Source organism: Balaenoptera physalus (genome assembly GCF_965194825.1).
Source record: "Balaenoptera physalus genome assembly, chromosome: 10".
NCBI lineage: Eukaryota > Metazoa > Chordata > Mammalia > Artiodactyla > Balaenopteridae > Balaenoptera > Balaenoptera physalus.
The window spans coordinates 21,975,116-21,992,933 of NC_138889.1; the positions used below are offsets into that span (position 1 = coordinate 21,975,116).

The following is a 17,818-nucleotide window of genomic DNA, read 5'->3' on the forward strand; positions in this document are numbered from 1 at the left end:
TTCTTAATGATGAGATTTGCCATAAAGTTAAAACACAATACCAGTAGAAAATAATAGAACATAAAACAAATAGAGAATTAATATTCAATCCACATACAAATCAAAGGTTGTAAAAAGGTAATTGGCAGAAGAAATCTAAATGGCCCATAAAAACGCATCAAAAGTTGTCTGTGGCTTCCCTGGTGGCACAGTGGTTGAGAGTCTGCCTGCCAATGCAGGGGACACGGGTTCGAGCCCTGGTCTGGGAAGATCCCACATGCTGGGGAGCAACTGAGCCCGTGAGCCGCAACTACTGAGCCTGCGCGTCTGGAGCCTGTGCTCCGCAACAAGAGAGGCCGCGATAGTAAGAGGCCCGCGCACCGCGATGAAGAGTGGCCCCCGCTCGCCACAACTAGAGAAAGCCCTCGCACAGAAGCGAAGACCCAACACAGCCAAAAATAAATAAATAAATTTATTTTAAAAAATTAGCATATACTTAAAAAAAAAAAGTTGTCTGACCTCTCTAGTAATCAAGGAAATAACATTTTAAGATAATATTTTTTTAAAAGATAATATTATATTCCTCTCATCAGACTAATAAGAATTTTAAAGATTTACAATACCTAGTATAAGCAAGGAGGATGTGGGAAAATAGTTACTGCTAGTAGATAAATTGGTAAACTCTTTTTGGAAGGGATTTGGCAGTACTTAATGAAATTTTAAATGCATATACCTCTGGTCCAGCTATTACATTTCTAGGAATTTAATTTACAAAAATTTTGTACATGTGTACAATAAATACACATTAGGATCTTCATTTAGTACTGTCCAAAACATTTAAAAATATAGCTACATATTAAAAAGGAAATTAATAAGCAAATACTGTAGTTAAATAAACCATGAAATAGTCATGTGGAATGTATTACTATTACTCTAATGAGGCAGACCCGATTTTCTGACATGCAAAAATCTCACATGCATAGTGCAATTTGTAAAGCAATGCATATAGAATGAGCCCACTTACACATTTTAAATATATATATATATCTATATCGTGTAAATATTCAGAAAAAGACTGGAAGGATATACTTCCAAAAGTTATAGAGGTTACTTCTGGGAAAGGAAGTGTGATAAGTAAGGATAGACAGTTTCTAACATTTGGTTCTGTGTATTTTCTATTGTTTGACTCTTTTATTGTTATACCTCTTTTATTAGATTAGACTATTTGAAATTGCTTTTTGACCATTTTGACCTACAGAAATATAAACTTCATAAGATTCAGTTTAATAGAGTAAGAATTTTTTGTGTATTGCCTTTGTAACTAAAATAAATGGATAAGAAAAGAAAAGAGAAAACTAGAATATGTATACACTCCCTCAGGACTGAGTTAAATGAGCAGCATTAACCAGGACTCTAAGGATTTATGAGAAGCTGCCCGAGAGAAGGGCCACCCTCGGTCACTTCTCATTTAAAATGGCTGCCCATTCATCATGTTGTCCTTCCGGCTGTTTGTCCAGGAGTTTTATAACCTTTTCAGCTTTGGAGAGACATGCCCTCTTGCCTCCTCCCAGACCCTGGGACGCTGCCTATTGAGTGTGACAGTGGTTCCAGAACAATGTGTTCCTCTTTGAACACATCTTGACATTTTTGTGTGCGGGAAATAAAAATACCATATTTTACAAGAAGCATTGAGAAATGTGATAGTCACTATTTCTACACCTCCATTTGTAATTTTCTAAAATAATCCTGAATTCAGTGGCGTATTACTGTAAAAACAGTGACCCAGGCATCTTTTTTTTTTTTAAGCCATTACCGAAAACCCCATTAGCAATCTTATTTGAATAGACTGAGCCTTTTCCTGTAACCACTACAAACAATTTTAAATCAATCCACCTTTTTTCTTAATTGAATATAGAGTTGTTAAAAGCTTCATTTATTTTTTTAAACCATGCTTTTTTATGATCTTTGCACTGATTTACAGAGAATATATCATCTTAGTTAAGAAAAGAATCTCTCCTAGTCTATTGAAAGATGACAGGTATAATCACCTTTTAAATTTTTACCAAAGTAAATTTGAAAAAGGTCTGTAGGTTAGATAATAGTATTAGATTGATGTTAATTTCCTGATTTTAAAAATTGCTCTGTGGTTATATAAGAGCATGTTCTTGTTTTTAAGAAATACACACTGAAGTATTTAGAGGTAAAGGAGTCGCTATATCTCAACTTATTCTAAAACATATCAGAAAAAAATTATACACTCACTTATAGAGAGAACTATAAAATAAATAATAAAACATGTGTGGAATGATGTGAACATCTGGGTAAATATGGATAAAAGGTAAACAGGAATTTTTGTACTATTTTGCAACTTTTTAAAGTCTGAAATGATTTTAGAATAAAGATTTTTTTAATCTATATTTTCTCCCAAAGTGATCCATGGATTCAATAATGATAACAATTTCTACTGCCCCTCAGTGCCTCTGTGTGCCAGGCGTTGGGGCAGGGCTTTACAATTCCAGTCCCTGGGAAGTGACACTATTATCCTCACACTCCTGAGCTTGTGAGGGCCTTGGTCAGGAGTTCAGCAATGCTGTCCTGGGCCTGTGGTCAGCCCCCGATCTATGACTTTAGAGGCTGTTCTAAGCCTGCACCACTCTCTTCAAGCCTCCTTCCTCCCTCACTCCCCTAACACCCTCCACCCCCTCAACACATTAATTAATTTCTTTGTTCATTATGCAATTATTTCATTTCTCTTCTGTGTATTCTGAATCTCTTCCTCTCAGCTGACCCCCCTCAAGCCATACACGCACAGTGAAGTTACTCCCATCCTATTTAAAAAGTCCATCCCTAACTCAGTGTGCTTCTCTGGCTTCCACCCTCTTGTCTTCCTTTCACAATCAGGCTTTTGAAAAGAATAACCCTTATCTCCAACCCTTACTTCATTCACAACAGTGGAAAGAAAGAATCTATATCCTATGCTGTGATTGATTTTTACCAGTTTTTTTGGTATAGGCTTCTAATAAACAGGGAAAATTGTAATTAAGAAAAAGATAGTGATGGTGCCTTCAGGAAGGAAAAGACAGACTTTCTCCTAGGTATGCAAAACATACAATGAATCGAACAAATATCTCCTGGGTATCTATGTACAAAGCGCTCTGTGAGGGATTAGCTACTGTCTTGTTCATAATCCATTTCTGGCTATAAATATAAATCTCACCACCAGAAACAAAATAAATGCTAAATACAAAGATTCTTAAAGATGGGGTACTATTAAATAAGCTCAATTTTTCTAGGTCAAATAAGCTACTGGCAACCAAGGACAAGGAACAAAAACTGCTGCCAGGTGAATCTGAGCTCTGATTCTTTCATCACCAAAGGATAGTCAAGTAATGTTCTCACTTAGTCCTAACCATACCCAGAGAAAACCATAATTCAAAAAGACACATGTACCCCAATGTTCATAGCAGCACTATTTACAATAGCCAGGACATGGAATCAACCTAAATGTCCATCCACAGAAGAATGGATAAAGAAGATGTGGTACATATATACAATGGAATATTACTCAGCCATATAAAGGAACGAAATTGGGTCATTTGTAGAGACGTGGATGGACCTAGAGAGTGTCATACAGAGTGAAGTAAGTCAGAAAGAGAAAAATAAATATCATATATTAACGCATATATGTGGAATCTAGAAAAATGGTATAGATGATCTTATTTACAAAGCAGAAATAGAGACACAGACGTAGAGAACAAATGTATGGACACCAAGGGGGAAAGGAGTCGGGGGATGAATTGGGAGATTGGGATTGACACATATACACTATTGATACTATGTATAAAATAGATAGCTAATGAGAACTTACTGTATAGCACAAGGAACTCTACTTAATGCTCTGTGGTGACCTAAATGGGAAGGGAAATCCGAAAAAGAGGGTATATATGTATATGTATAGCTGATTCATTTTGCTGTGCAGTAGAAACTAACACAACATTGTAAAGCAACTATACTCCAATAAAAATCAATTTAAAAAAAAAAGAAGGCTTAAAATCCAGGATAGTTTGGGGCTTTGCTTGTTCCTTTGGGTTCAAAGTATCCAGTAGACCCCAATCTTGAGTTGAATGAGCCCCTCCCAGTTGCCTTCTCCCTCCAGGAGGGGGTTGTAGTTAGTTTCCTCACCATTCCCTGAGGGTAAGTCTCCATTCCCTGAATCTGGACGCTTATCGCTATGCAAAGACAACTTGGAGCCACAGGAACAGGGGGCAACATTCAGCATTGTTAAATGAAAGGATGAATGAATGAATTGTATCTCTAGTATCCAGCACATAGATGAAGTTTTAGGAGTATTTCTTGAATGAGTAAGTAAACTCAACCCAATAGATAAAAGTCAAGGCAGAATTGCTGGCCTTGCAATTGTAATCCCAACCTTTCCCCACTGCCCTCCCCCATCCCCAAGCTCACCCCATTACTTGGAAATATTTGAGGGATCAGCAGAGGCTGAAGACCAATTGATCATATTTCATTTAGGATCATTTCTAAGCTAGATGCAGGTAAAAGCAAAGAACTTGCGTAGCCATCTCAGAGGTGTGGGTGATGGGGAGCTAAGTGCCATGAGACAATACTGCACAGTTTTTCTCAGTTTTTAGTTTTATTTACCCAGTCATTCAACAAATAGTTATTGAAAAATTATTGTGAGCCAGACAGTTTTATAGTCACTGGGGGCAGAGCAATGGACAAGCCAACAAGGTTCTTCTTTCATGAAGTTACCATTTCATTCATTCAAGTGACAAATAATGATTGTGCCAAGCCCTCTACAGGGCAGTGGATATACACTCCTGCCTCCAAGAGCTTTACATACATATATATATGTATGCCCAGAAATTAACAAACACTGATATATTGGAAAGTAATAAATCCTGGGGCTTTGGGGGCAGGTACTGAAACAGGAAAGGGGATGGGAGTGTGGATAGAGCATGCAGTTTTAAATAAGGTGCTCAAGGTTGAACTCACTGAGAAAGTGATAGTGGAGCAAAGTCCTGTAGGAGGTAAGGGAGCAGGATGTCAAGGGAACAGCATTCCAGGCAGATGAAAGCAAATGTAAAGGCGCCAAGTTGGGAACACTCTTGACTTGTTCAAGAAACAGCAAGGAGCCTAATATGACTGAAGCAGAGTAAATAAGGAGGAGAAATAAGATGAGGTGGGGGCAAAGGGAATTATGTTGGGTCTTGTTGGCCATTTTGAAGATTTTTCCCTTTCCTCTGAGATAGGAAACCATCAGATGATTTCTAACAGAGGAATAACATCATGTGACTCAGGTTTTAGCAGGATCACTCTGGCTGTTCAGCTAAGAACAGGCTCTAGTGTGGCAGGGAAACGCTGTGATATCTGTGGGGTTTTGTAAGCTGACAGTGAAAATATAAGAAATGATGCTCCAAGGAGAAGAAGGGATAATTGCTGGGAAATGTCCTTGAGTGGGCAAGAGGGGGATGGCTCTGGTATCCAAGTGAAGGAGCTCCCAACACAGAGGTTTCACCAATAGTCGTGGAGGGAAGGCAGAGTTTATGGGCATAGATGAATGTAAGTGGGTAAATGTGATGGTGGGAGCTTGTGTTATTTGTCTCACATTTTCCTCAATTTTTCAGTGAAGTAGGAAGCAAGACCATCAACTGAGAATGAAGATGGAGTAGGCGGTGTTACAAATTTGAAGAGAAAAGAATCATCGCTACACAAATGCATTTTAAAATAATCCCTTTAAAAACTCATAAGATAATAACACGTAATACTAAAATTTTGGCTATAGATGTGGTTCCAGAAAAAAAAGATCAGAAAATGTTTTTACACACACACCATATGTAAAGCCATCTGAGTGCAACAACATGTACAAACCAAGTGACATGATTTGGCACATTTCCATGAAACAATGAAAACGGTAAGTCAATTCCCTAATTCTACTGAGATTTGAATCAGGTAAACATCTCTTTATTACTGAAGTCTTTTAAATTTAGGTCATTGCATAGGAGTGAAATACTGGAGTGTAAAACACGTGTCCAGAGTTGAGCAAGTGAGAAGCACTGGTTGAGGAGCAGGATTGTAGGGTCTGTCTCACACCCCACACTGAATTTCAGCCACCAACTGCCTTTTGAACTGATTTCTGTGTTGTACCTCCCCCAGAGGTGAGGAACCTGCAATTCCCAGGGTTGTTTCACCCCTCCAGTCCCACTACAGGAAAACATGCTTAGAGTACACTCAATGCCACTGCTGCATTTTACCAACTGGGTAAGACAACCTTGTGGTGTACCATGCAAAAAATTAAGGTGAAGTACAAAGCCAAACACATCTGTCTATTAAACATTTTTAAATCCGGAACATTTTAAAGCATGAGACACTCTCTTGGTATCTTGGGAGACTGTCTTCCAGCTGAACCTTTGACAACATTGTCCAGCATCCAAGACTGCTTGTTGGTGCATCAAACTGGCCCGTCATACTGCTGTTGCCTAGGGTAGGGACCCAGCTGTCCCACAGCACAGAGAGCATTTAACCAAGAAGACACGTGGGCATGGTGAGAACCAGCAGTGAAAGGGGAGGGCAGAGGCCACAGGTCCTTGCTCTGGGTCATCAGCAATCTGGGGACTTACCTTGGAAGTCAGTGGCCTCATCCTGGAAGCTTTGAAGGTTTGTCCCCACGTGGAGATCTTAGCCCTAGAATTGTTATCTGTTTTGCATTTTCACTTTCATTTTTAACTCATTGGGTTTTAATTTTTTAAATTTCTCAATCTCTTGGCTTAATTGTATTATTTTAACATTTTACATTATTATATTTATTCTTGAAATATCTTCTTGGCATATGATGGTTTTCTTTTGCTTTAATTATATTTAGTCTATTTTACCTTCCTTACTATTCAATTTTTACCTTTTAATATTTTTAACAATATTCAAAAGCCTATATTTTATCTAGTTTTCTAGTCACTTTTAATTCTCTTACTACTTTTTATAATAGTTATATTTCTGTTTGTCTCTTTTTTTTAACTAGTTGCAGGATTGCTTCTGATTTCTTAGCATTGCCTGGGGGTTCCCCTATTTCTTCCAGTTTGAACAGCCACTTTCCACCCACCCTACACACGCCCAAACTCCCAGCTGAAACCTTTAACACAGACAGTTCAGAAGACCCCAGCAGCCACGATTCCTTCCTCAGACAATAAATTTCCTATTCTAGCTGCACATACTAGCACATTTGGAATGATGTTTGCTTCTCACACTGCGCTCTGTGATGTCCTTCTGTGATGTCCTTCTAGCACCCATGGTCTCCGCTGTACAAATCAATGGATGGGAGCCAGACCTGTGGAGGATCACTACACAGCAGAAGGGAGAGGAAGGTGCCAGCTTTCTTCCAGAGAGGTACCACAACATGCTGTCCTCAAGCTTATTTTAACAAGAGGGAGTCTCAAAACTTAAAACAACTCTGCTAAGAAGTCACATTATGGACCAACAGAACCTTCAAAATATAAACTCCCTCAACTTGCTATAAGTAATACAATTAATCTAGACAGGGTGGGATGATAAGTGTCCGTGATAAAAACAATATGTGATATGATGCTGTTCATGTATGAATTTTTATATATATGAAAATTTATATTTTTATATATACTTCTATAATACACAAAAACAATGATCACCAAAAGTTAATGATGGTTATCTCAGGGTAGTGGAATTTTAGATGAACCTGACTTTCTTTTTTTGTCTTTATATGTTGCTTGAATTCTTTAAGAAGAGCATGTGCTACTCTTATTTTATATAAATTTATTTATATATTATATCTGTGGAAATAAAGACCAACCAAATGAGTAAAGCAAAGCCTATTTATTCAGAGCTTGCTATAGCAAAGGCGTGAACTACCACTTGTGTTAGGCTCAGAGAGACTCAAAAGCAGGCAGAGGAGTGGGAAATGTTATAGCGGCGAAAAGAGAAGGCTTCAGGTGTGCGCTAACTGGAGGCTGTGGGCACAGGGAAGCTGTGGCTGGGCTAACTAAGACTGGGGCATCCTTTGAGATTGGTTAGGGGTGCACATTTGGCTTTCTCAGGTTGGTCCTCAGCTGGAAGCAGGGACAGAAATCAGGGAAGCCATTAGTTATTAATCGAGTTCTGATCATTTTGGAGTGATTGTTAGGGAAGTTATTGTTTAGCTTCCTGGGTTACCACTAGAGATAGCAAGCTGGCTTCCTGCAAGACTGATTTTCAGTGGGCTGGCTTCCTGGGCTCATTATTGTAGATAACGGGGTTGGTTTCATGGGCAGGTTGCTGCAGGTTGTGAGTCAGAGTTCTATTTGTATTTAGGGTCTGGCCATTGGCTGTTTGTATATTCAGTCTCTCATACTTTACTGTATGTATAGATAAATATATTTATACTTATTGACAAACATATTTTATATAATAAATTTAAATTTTATATAAAATGACCAATTTAAATTTTATATAAAAATAAAGCTATTTAACTGTGAAAAAGGTAACAAAATGATCTTTAAATAAAGTAGACAAATGAACGGTATAAAGGAAAAAATGCCTCCTCTTCTTAGCCCTTACCTTAATGTAGTAGTGGTTCCAAAACCTATTTATACACATCATCACACTATCAAAAATAGGAGTTTATTAAACTGAAGTGGGAAGGACATTCCTACTTCTATAGGAATCTCTTTTAACTAGAAGGACTTCTAAATTCCGTTTCCAATTGCACTATGCACATCCTGCTGATAGACTGATAACCCCATCACCCTGCTACAGGTGTTTGCTGAGGACTATTAGGCAGCAGGAATGAACCTGGCTTGATTAGCTAGGTAAAAAGGCAAGCAATGTGCTGAACTGGCCTGGAAGCACCGTGATCAACCATCCTAGTCACTTGCTCCAGGTCCTCTCATTGAGGAAGTTAAAGGTGAAAAACACCCCAGATGAGGGTAGTTGGGGCAAGGGAGTTAACAATACAAGTAAGCCAAACACTACAGCAGAGCTGCGGATAGCTCCTTAAATAATCCTAGGGTCGCTGGGACATGTCTTTTCTTTGCAACTGAAAAGAGCGAAGCTAACACGTAACCACTCAAGAAATAGATGATACTTAAAATTTTTGAAAGTATTTCATTAAAAAATGTAAAATATCAAGATAGGAGGCCCTATGTTTAGTTTGATTAACCAGTGACAAAGATGTGTTTATTGACAGTTTCCCACCGTACCTCTTTCAAGAAAAAGATACTGGAAGCACAAATAAAAACTAATGTCTGAAAGGCCTATTTCTTCCAGCTTTATAATTCTAAAGACCTTGTATGTCTCAGGTTCCTCAAGTTTCATAGACTCTAAGCTGTTCTCAAACTAAACCTGGTCACTGGTTTTGCAATTCACCTGAATATACCTCTTAAATTGAAGTTTAGGGTGACCCTGCCTTGTCACAGAGCCATTTAGTACTTACTCCACTACTGACTATGTAACATTCGCATCTCAGAGAGAAATCAGAAAAGAAAAATTTAAGACTGTGGAGTGAATGTCTGCTTGAGAATAAGTTTGCACTGTTTTCCTTCTGTTCTCCCTGAAGACACCTCTTAAGAAGGGGTGGGTAGAGATTTAGTGCAGCCACACTTAGGTCAGGGCAGGACTGTAGGGATTAAAGTTAGGCAGCCTACACATATATACAATGGAATATTACTCAGCCATAAAAAGAAACGACATTGAGTTATTTGTAGTGAGGTGGATGGACCTAGAGTCTGTCATACAGAGTGAAGTAAGTCAGAAAGAGAAAAACAAATACCGTATGCTAACACATATATATGGAATCTAAAAAAAAAAACAACAACAATGGTCATGAAGAACCTAGGGGGCAGGATGGAAATAAAGACACAGACCTACTAGAGAATGGACTTGAGGACACAGGGATGGGGAAGGGTAAGCTGGGACGAAGTGAGAGAGTGGCATGGACATATATACACTACCAAATGTAAAACAGATAGCTAGTGGGAAGCAGCCACATAGCACAGGGAGATCAGCTCGGTGCTTTGTGACCACCTAGAGGGGTGGGATAGGGAGGGTGGGAGGGAGGGAGATGCAAGAGGGAAGAGATATGGGCATATATGTATATGTATAACTGATTCACTTTGTTATAAAGCAGAAACTAACACAGTATTGTAAAGCATCTTTATACTCCAATAAAGATGTTAAAAAATAAATAAATAATAAATAAATAAATAAATAAAATAAAAATCAAAAAAATAAAGTTAGGCAGCCTGGAAAGGAGGATGTTAGGATTTAGGGCAACTACCTTTCCAAGGGATACATGGGTAGTTAGGGTGGCCACCTTTAGAAAGGAGAGCAGAGAGAGCCCCACTGCCTGGAAAAGAAGGTTAGAGAGCAAAGAGGTGAGGTCACTGGGGACAAGGAGAAGGACAGGATGAGTCGTGTCATAGAGAAGAGCAGGCACCTCCATTACTACTGCTTACAACTCTCAGTGCCCTGTCATTGCCCTTTCCTTCGGGCAGCTTGCCTCTGGACCAAGCTGCATGAGCTCAATATAGGCTCTGGTTATTTATGTTCACACAAAATGAGGGTAGGCACAAGTGGTCTCCTGAGAAGTCAGGTGATAACCTCCAGTGGTGTGTGTTCTGGCCCCACTTTTTTTTAATTTATACATTCATAGCTTGAAATTATACTTTAGATGGCCTAGAGGATGTCCCCTTCCATATATGATAAGAAGACGGGTATCTTCCTACATGCTATTAACAAGGTTTTATTAGAACAGGGAATGGATTCATAATCAATTGGTCCTTGAGTCTATTGCCAGAAAGAGAGGCTTGGTATTAATTATGTGAAAGCTAAAACACATTGTCTTTGATAGTCTCCAAAATTAACTCCAAAGTTTAACGTAAAATAAACACTTACCATAAATTAATTTGATTCGTTACCTAGAGATACATTTTGTTGTTAATTTATCTTAGAAAATATCGCAAGAAAGCAACTGAAAAGCTCTAAAATCCATCTCTTCCTCTTTATCAGCTCTGCCACTCATTCTTCAATGTTTCTTGACTGGACAACCATAAAAGAGTTCTAACAAGTGTCCTTGCTTCTGGTCTGCCTCATCCTGGCTACTTTCAATGAACTCATTCTGCCCATACAGATGTGTGAAAATATAAAAGTCCCACCACTTAACAGTCCCAGTGTAGGTACCTGCTTCCATCCTCGGAATTTACTCAGGCTGCCTCCTGCTCCATGTATTCCAATCTGGTACCCTTTGCTCTTGTCTCTTCTGGATTTCTGACCCCAGCCTTAATGGTTTCCTTTGGACAATTCTACTCCAACTCAACTCCAGTATCTCTCTCAGACAGAACCCTGATATTCACCTCATATCATTCTCCACCTAGCACTTGGGTAAGAGATACCTCTAACCCTCCCCACACCAGTCTTTTAGCACCTATGCCAAGGGAAATTAGGAAGTTTCTAGTCTTAATTTCTTCATTATCTATCCTCTAAACTGAAGCCAGATTCATCTCTCTAAAATTAAACATGATGTTTCCTCCCTGCTTAAAATTCTTCAGCGGCTCCCTGTGGCCTGACTTCAAGAGAAAGCAGAAATTGCCCGTGGCAAACATGGTGGACAAAGTCCTTCGTGGTGTTGCCCCAACCACGTAGTTGTGGTGCACAGGCTTAGTTGCTCCGTGGCAGGTGGGATCTTCCCAGACCAGGGCTCGAACCCGTGTTCCCTGCGTTGGCAGACGGATTCTTAACCACTGCACCACCAGGGAAGCCCTAATCATTTGTTTTTAATATTTGTCTTCTCACTAATTATCTTTGAATCCCTACTTCCTTGGATAGTACCTGACCCATAATTATCGTTGAATGAAGGAGCTAATAAATGAATTAATGAATGTTAGTGTAGATCCAAAACACATTCTTAGAAAAAATGTAACATTACTTTTAGATGTATAACTCTACCAGAGTTGGGTAATATCACTGATTTTTTTTATGGTGAAAGAGAAGAAAAAGAAGCAGACATTCTCTAGTTTGAACAATATTTTGTGAGAGTTTCTCTTTGGACCCTGGTGATTCCTACACATTCTCCAGGAATTCTGAAATAGAAGAGGTTGTAATGGAAAAGAAGAGAAGGAAATTGAAAGAAACTCAAAATGATAGCAGCTGATGGTTTTGCCAGGTAAAAACATTAAAACTTTTTCTTTGATAACATTTTCAAATATATGAGTTACTGAGAAAAACATATTAACCAACCAATATTGTACAAGTTAGGAGGGAAGGGAATTTGCATCCAGTGATGTAAGTCTGTAGCTGATGCTATGAGGAAACACCATGCTGGCAGGCAGGACATCAGCCAGGAAAAGATGACACTATAGTATTGTTATTATTAGTTGAGTTTTACAAGGGGTTCATAATTTTGCTGCTGTTATTGTTGTTGTTTTCTATAGTAATGAAGGAAAAAGAAGATATTTTTGTGTGGTATCAGAAAATAAATAGAACCCTGAGATCTGTTTTACAATGTACATAGCTGGTTATATATGCTTTTGATGGGTCTATTGATTTTTTTTTTTTTTAATTCTGAAAAGTTGGATGGGAGGAAGAAGTTTCCTCCCCTACCCTACATGTCTCAGATGCTTTTGATTCTCTGATCTATTTCCGTGTAGAGCTAGAAATGATTACCCAAGAGCATACTGGAAGAGCTTATATATTAATAATAGGACAACAATATGACCTCTATTGTTTTTATTTTCAAAGCACATATCGATTTCAACCAGCCACAGAGACCACTGGCATATCAGACACTGGACAGAGAAGGCAACCTCAGCATTATCTACCTCCTACTCAGCTCCTATCAAGAGCCTCTCTGAGAGTGGTATGATTTAGAAATTATCTTTCATGATATGCAGTCCCTCTGTTCTTCTATGGTAGAAGATATGTTACTATGTTACTGCATCGAATCAAATCAGACTGTCAGATGAGATGTTTATCAACAAAACCTGCAAGAAATAGTGATATTAAATCCCCTATTTGATTTCCCATAAAAAGAAAATCACTGGAATCATTAATGACCATCCTTAACAGAAACTTTCATGTGTAACATTTCTTAAGATAAAAAGAAAAAATAATAGGACTAGGAAAATCTCAGTTACTCTGAGAGATATTGTGTATGAGTCCTCCTTTCTACTAAGTGAAGTCAAAATTTCAGCCCAGTAGCTTACTTCTCCAGGTCCTCTGAGCCCAGTTTGCAGTAAAAGCTCTGCTAGTCATTATCAGGTAATATGGCCACTCCAGCCCTAACTTGTTATCTCTTGCGTTTACAAGCCACCTTCTCCATTTATTCTTGCTTTTCCTCTATTTGCTTTTGGCTTAAGCCTTTTTTAGTGGTAATTTCTTAGTCTTACTCTTTCATTCACTCATTCAGCAAAATGTATTGCCGTGTATTGAGAGCCCACTATGTGCCAAGTCTTGGAGCTCGTGATTAAGACAGAAGCAGTCATGGAGTTTACAATCTAAGCTAGGAATCAACTCACGCTAAGTTATTTTTGGCTCTTTTACAAACTTAGGATCTCTCTGTCAAAAATTCCAGGCTCTTTGCAACTCTCTCATCCCCCATGTTGGTCTCTCTGAACCAGAGGGCTCTGTAGACACTACCAGACACATGGCCATCAAGGACCTGCGTAGCAGAGTAATGCAAATTTCCATTCTACCCGTGTGCAGCCCCTGACCCCAAGTTCATAATGGCCTTCGAGGAAGAAGCAATTTAACATAGGTGCAGATTCTGCCAGAGGCTACTGACTTTTGAGGATTTTCTCATTCCCATGATATGATCCTTGTCTAACCCTTCCCGACTTCCATTCCTTGCACACTAAGCTTAATCAACACCAAACTACCCCAGTTCCCTGAACACACCATGTCTTTCAATTCTCCGCATCTTTGCAAATGTTCCCTCTCACCCTTCCTTTGCCCACTTGTCTATCTGACATAGTGCCATCTGTCATTCAGATCACTGCTTAAGGAATGCCTCCTCCATGATGCCTGCTGTCCTCCCTCCTCCCTTTCTCTTCTCCTTTCCCAAAGTAATTCCTCCCTCTTCTGTGCTGGAGAGTTACAGTGCAATGGTTTCTAGTTTAGTCTCTGAATTCAAATTAACCTGAGTTCATCTCCTGGCTCCACCATTTAGCAACTACATGATCTTGGACAATTTATTTAACCTTACTAGGTCTCAGTTTCCTGATCTGCAAAAGGGGACAATAATAATATCTATCTCATAAGGTTGTTAGAATTAAATAATATAAGAAATTAAAAGTACTTAGGTTCTGACACATAGTAAGCACTTTTACCATTGATCATATCACATTGGGTTGTAGTTATTTATTTCAGTTTCACTCTACCCAACTAGACTAGGAAGCTTCTTAAGAGCAAGAATCATGTCTTATTCATCACAGGACCTGACATACAGTAAATGCACAATAAGTGGGTTTTTAACTGAACCTAGAAGTGGCATAAAATATGCATTAATTCTTTGCAATTTAATGCAATTCAAATGAAGGACTTTTAAATAACTCCTACTGTACTAACTGCAATTAGAGAGCATCCTTCTCCCATGCCCTCTTTAAAATTTCCAGCTCCTTTATGGCTTAACATCAGTCACTCAACAGTTATCTATCTAGTGCCAACCATGTGCCAAGCAATGTGCTAGGCAGTGGAACTTTCTTAGTGAACATGAAGCAGTTCCAAGCCTCTAGAGAAAAGACAGACAAGTAAACCAGCTTACACAATAAAGTCCCATGGGAGTCACAGTGAGATAACATACAAAATGCCATGGGAAAACTTAAGAAGAAGCAACTATGCAAATTTTGGAGTCAGAGAAATGAAACCTGGCTGAAATTCAGAGTGCAGGGTCTTTGGGAGGTATACTCTTTACCCACTAAGTTAATAGTTGACCAACCAGCTGCCCAGGGGCACCCCTGGTCCAGAGGCACCCTTCTCTTAATATTAATGACAGGTTCTAGGGTACTCTGGAGAGCAGTACCTTAGGGTCTTGGGCAACCCTAACTTCCTTGCAACATTACTGCCTAAAGGATATTCAGCCTTTAGATGGTGACATAGTTAAATGCAAATACGTTGTGAAAAACACGAGATGCCTGGGCCAGTATCATCTGGAGCCTCCCAGGCCTCATAGAATTCACTGCAGTAAGTCTTCCTGTTTTAAACAACCACATGTCTCTTCTTGGAAAGATCCAGGTTTTTTCAAAACACCTGTTAAAATTATACATGCATAAATTATTTTACTATGGTCAGAAAGATCTTAATTCTTTTTGCCTGTAATCTGTGCTCTACATACAAAACATTCTGTGACAATCTCTAAGTTCTTTCATTAAATAAAACATTTATTCGGGTACTATGATTATTATCATTACCCCAAGGGTTAGCATAGCTTGAGTTTTTAATTCTTTGTTTCCTGACTCAATTATCACACACTCAGTTTTCCCACACCTGTGGGTTTATTTATATAGTGAAGTAATTTGGGGGAAGTGTAAATACACGGAAGAACATAAAAGTCAACAGAATCCCTCATCAAAGATTAAAATGGCTTTTGGCTGTAGCTTAAGGGACTCCGTTCTGGAACTTCCAATCTGTTTAGCAATGGTCCCTTCCTTTGTCTGAGCAGCCCACTGGGGCAGTTCTCTTTAATGAACGCTTTTTCCTTTCCATGTGAAGTATACCACTCTCCCCCGCTCCATTTCCAACAGAATATAATTCTAGATGTTGAATTTGAGTTAACTGAAAGGTTGAGTTCTAGATGTCAGGCAGAACTGGATTTGAATTCTGCCTCCAAATCATTAACTAGTGGTGTGACTTTGGATAAGTTATTTAACATCTCTGAATCTCGTTTTCTTATCTGAATAGAACTATTGTAAAGATTAAGTGAAATAACATTTATAAAAAGTTTAACTACACATTGTTCTAAGTGCTTTATATGTATTAACTAATTTACCCTTTACCAGATGTCCATCCCATAGGGAGCTTAGGGATAAATATCATGTGACCACTTTACTGTGAGTTCTACCAGCCCACATCTCTCCTACATGCCATATTCTGTACCTGCCAGTCACAAAATAAAGGCAGTTTTTCTTGCCGTGGCCAGGCTTGACATGCTACTAACCCTAGGCATCCAGCCCTGACCCCTTCTGAACAGGGCCTTCAATGAGTTCAGTGTGTCTGCTTGGCTCAAATAGGCAGCCTGCAGCCCTTTGCACTAGCTGCTAATGCATCTCTGCATTGTAATCCAGCAGAGCTGGCTTTGCTGACATTAGGGACATGATGCAAAGCACAGCTCTTTAGTTTCCAAATGAATGAAAAAATGGCACATTGAAAGAGAGGCTGGCCACAGCATCTAGCTAGAAAACAATAATGACTCACAGGAAAGACAAAGACTGAGTAAGCACCAACGACAGGCCACTCATCCCTTCAACATCACTCTGGGAAAATATGGTCTCACTATGGAACAACCAAAAATATATGGACAAGATCTCCCAGGCTTCTGAGGATAGTCTAATTCCTACCTGGCTTATAAATTTCATAACTTCTAAATTAGCTCCACTAGGAGTTGGGGGAAGATGTACAGGGACCATGGATATTAGAAATATTTACATGTGGCATGCATCTGTGTCATGACTGGCATTGCTAATCAATTATGAAATGACTATTAGATAGCTTTGATAAGAGAACTTGTTATTTACAGTCTGGATGTTGGACCACAAAATATTCCACTGGTGACAAAAAGAGATTGAAGCTAATTTCTGTATGTATACACTCTCAGAGGTCTGGGCAGAAATCTAAAAAAAATCTAAGAATACATAAAATATTTAGTGTGATACTCTTTCCTTAATGATGATGATGATGATGATTATCACCACATAATGCTACCTAATCATGGCATATTTTAAGTAGGAAAGTATCTTATTAATACATAAGCTTTTCTTTTAACCTATTCATTATTTTTATGGGTGATTATTCAATATATTAACAATTATCTTTGTGCAACAAAAAACACGTCATAATTTTCAATACTAGTAAATGTTCAAAATTTTGAACTAAGCAAATGTTTACATGATATCCCACAGGGGAAGAATTACTTTGGTAAACGGGTCTAATGAATCATTATTGCCTTCACTCTCTTTGGGATTTCTCAGGAATTGCCAACAAGTACTGGGAACTAAAAGGAAATGTCTAGAAGACTGTGTGTGGTATGTTAAAATATCTTGAATTAACTAAATCAAGAGTTTTTTGACCAAAACCAAGCATTCTTAGAACACAAACCTGGTGTACACTTTTAATGTTTTTGGCTCCCCAGCATCTAAACCTCTTTGCTATGCATGAGAAACCTTATGAGACAGAACCCACCTTCTACTACAGAAGCTCAGCACTCCAGGTATTGGCTTGGCCAGCTAGACTGCTGCTGGCACATGGTCTAGATTCCTCTGATTGGATGCACCCACCTCAGATTTTGAATCAGGACCAAAGAAGGAGGAAGCTCAGATTCCATTCTGAATAGGTTAATAATAGCAGGGACAGAAGCTGCATTCATTTTCCAAAGCTCAGTGATTCCAGGCCACCTCCAATGCCAGCATCAGGTTGAAGGTAGGGCAAGTTGTGGCGTCTGAGCCTATCATAGAGACAGTGGTATCTTACTGGGATGCTTCTGAGATGTAATGTTGGACATGGTACCTGGTTCTATCACTTACAAGCCCGGCTTTCAAGCCCTTCTGGAGGTTATATCAAATACCAAACATGTTAAAATAAATTTTTTTGTGTAAGACCAGAATCCTGACTA

General features: G+C 38.8%; 1 long non-coding RNA gene across 1 annotated transcript in view; it reads right to left on the reverse strand.

Moving 5' to 3' along the window:
- Nucleotides 1-17,818, reverse strand: part of LOC309667926 — a 614,088-nt gene that overhangs the window by 194,002 nt on the left and 402,268 nt on the right. The gene's annotated exons all lie outside the window — the stretch shown is intronic.